The sequence below is a fragment of the Gossypium hirsutum genome, chromosome A09 (assembly GCF_007990345.1).
Source record: "Gossypium hirsutum isolate 1008001.06 chromosome A09, Gossypium_hirsutum_v2.1, whole genome shotgun sequence".
NCBI lineage: Eukaryota > Viridiplantae > Streptophyta > Magnoliopsida > Malvales > Malvaceae > Gossypium > Gossypium hirsutum.
Window position 1 is genome coordinate 12,442,002 of NC_053432.1, and position 2,959 is coordinate 12,444,960.

A 2,959-nucleotide genomic window follows, 5' to 3' on the forward strand; every position below is an offset into this window, starting at 1 on the left:
CATTGAGACCTTCGATACCCCTTTGGTCCCTTCTTAAATCAATAGAATTACCATCTCCAATCTGCCACAGAAAGCCATCCTTGAGGGCGTCTATCGCTTTAGCAATACTAGACCAAGTGAAAGATGGCTTTTCACAGTACTTCGGTCTAAACACGTCTCCCTCCGAAAAATATTTCGCACTCAGCACCTTAAAACATAGAGTATCCTTAAACTGCATAAGCCTCCAAACTTGTCTGCCAAGGAGGACGATGATAAATAGATGCATATCCCAAAAACCGATATCCCCCATTCCTTTCGGATAGCACATGCGCTCCCACGCCAACATGACCCAGCCCCGAGTTTTTTTATTGTTTGTCCACCACTGCTTACACATCTTCTAATGTAATTTCTCAATAATACCATTTGGAGCAAGAAATATAGAAAAGGCATAGGTAGGAATAGACTGAATAATGGCTTTAACGAAAATCTCTTTTCCTCCATAAGATAGAAGCCGCTTCGACCAGCTGTTTATCCTGCGATCACATCGATCCAAAATGTTAGTAAAGGCAAGTGATTTCTTTCTTCCTATAGGTAACAGTAACCTAAGATAATTATCAAGTTGGTCAACCATTCTCATCCCAAGCTTAGAATAAAATAGGTGTCTTTGAGCCAAAGGAGTTTTCGGGTTAAACATGATCATGGATTTATCATTATTAATTTTTTGACCCAATACACTTGAGAATTTCGTTAAAATATTGATAATCTCATCCACCTCCTTGTTATTGTTTCTAATAAACAAAATCGCATCATCGGCAAAAAATAAGTAATTAATCCGCGGTCCATTGATACTAGCCCGAATTCCTTTAAGCTTATTATTGTTTTAAGCTTTGATTAACAGCTTAGAAAAAGCTTCCATGCAAAAGAGAAAAAGATAGGGAGAAAGAGGATCCCCTTGTCTGAGACCCCTTCCCAGCACAATAGTGTCAGAAAGGGTTGAGTTGCATTTGACCGTGTACCAAACTGACCGAACGTAGCTCATTATTTTGGACACCCAAGCCTCTCCATAGCCCATTCTTATCATAAATTCTTCGATGAAATTCCATTCGACTTTGTCATAAGCTTTGCTCATATCGAGCTTGATCACAAAACCTTTATTGGGTCCATTTTTAGCACTCTGAAGATAGTGAACCAACTCGTGAGCGATTAGGACATTGTCGTGAATTATCCGACCGAGAACAAAAGCACTTTGATTTTGGCTAATGCACTTCGAGAGCGTGTCTTTCAACCGATTAGCTAGAACTTTAGCAACAATTTTGTATATAACCCTGCAAAGGCTGATCGGATGAAAATTAGTCATCTCTATGGGTTCTTTAATTTTAAGGATAAGGACAATAATGGTCTCATTGAGATTTTCCACGCTTCTATCTCCCCTTAGATAGCCCTTACGTGAAAGAACCTAATATTTCTATTACCCTCTTTAAGCCAGTTGACTCTCGATCTTTGTGCCCAGTACTGCTCCTCTCTGTCCAGCAACTTCCCAAGCCTTAATCTCATAGCTTTAAGTTTGTTTCCATCGTACCTTTCACCAGCTCTATCAATAATCTTATTAATATTCGACTTTATCATATCAATCTGTCTGCTCATCATCTTGTACTTCTTAAATTTCCAAGCACCCAGATCATGCCCCACCTTCTCCAGCTTATCCATTATATCCCCCGTATACATCTTCCAAGCGCTTATAATGATATTCTTAGCTTCTGCCTCTTTAGCCCAACACATATCATATCTAAACATTAGTCTAGAATCCCTCTACTTCTCTCTTGGCTTTCGACCCATGGTATCAACACAATAGCATCATGATCAGAGTTTGACTGGCGAATAACCTTAGTTTTGATGAATGGGAAGCTTTCCACATCGCTCGTCGAAATCAAAAAATGATCAAGTCTTTCTTTGACCATCGCAGTACCCTCACGATTATTAACCCATGTAAACCACCCATTGTCAGTCTTCAAGTCGACCAGTGATAACTCATCAATAACCTCGTAGAAGTCATCCATCAGGGCCTGCAGTTTCCTCCTACCACCTTCCTTCTCCGAATTATCAAGTATAGCATTGAAGCCGCCTCCAATAATCCACCGTTCTTTCACCAATCTTCTCACCCTTTTAAGCATATCCCACGAGCTCTTCCTATTATTAGGGTCGGCATTCCCATAAAAACCAGTGAATTGAATAGGTTTGTCATTTTCAGCGTGAATGAAAGAGTCAATGTGATTGCCAGAGTAGCTCTTAATCTCAACTTTAGTGCCCTCCTTCCACATCATAACCAGTCCACCACTTTTACCACAAGCATTGACTGCCAGGCATCCCTCCATCTTACACTTTCTTTGAATAGAAGGGAAATTGTTAAAATGCACTTTAGTCTCACATAGAAAAATAACCTTCGGATCGTTCGCAATGAGAAGTTGCTTTAATTCGCGGACAGTCGCAGACAATCGCAGGGTTACCAATCCCACGACAATTCCAGCAAAGAATCTTCATAGCAATATGCTTGACTGGTCTTCAACCCTCGTTCTGCAAGATGAAACACTGACCAGCAAACACCTTCTCACCTTGTTACTAATCAGGATCATTCCCTTACGAACCAGTGAGCCCACGAAACGAAGGGAGAGCCAAGAAAGAACCTCCGAACACAGCACAGCCCACGACCCAGTCCTCAATAGATGCCTGAACTAAACCTGAAAAGAAAGCAGGGACATAAAAAACAAAACAAGAAAACAGAGAACCCAAAAATCGCAAGGAGATAGCTAGAACTCACCAAAATTTGAGAACATCCAATAAAAGGGTAATAACAGTAAAAAAACGAAGAATATAGTACATATTACTAGGCAAACATCGGAGAACTATCAACCAAAAACGCGCCTTAGCCCCCGCAGCTACCAGGCGACATTCATATGTCTGAAACAGGGACACTTTATGGTGC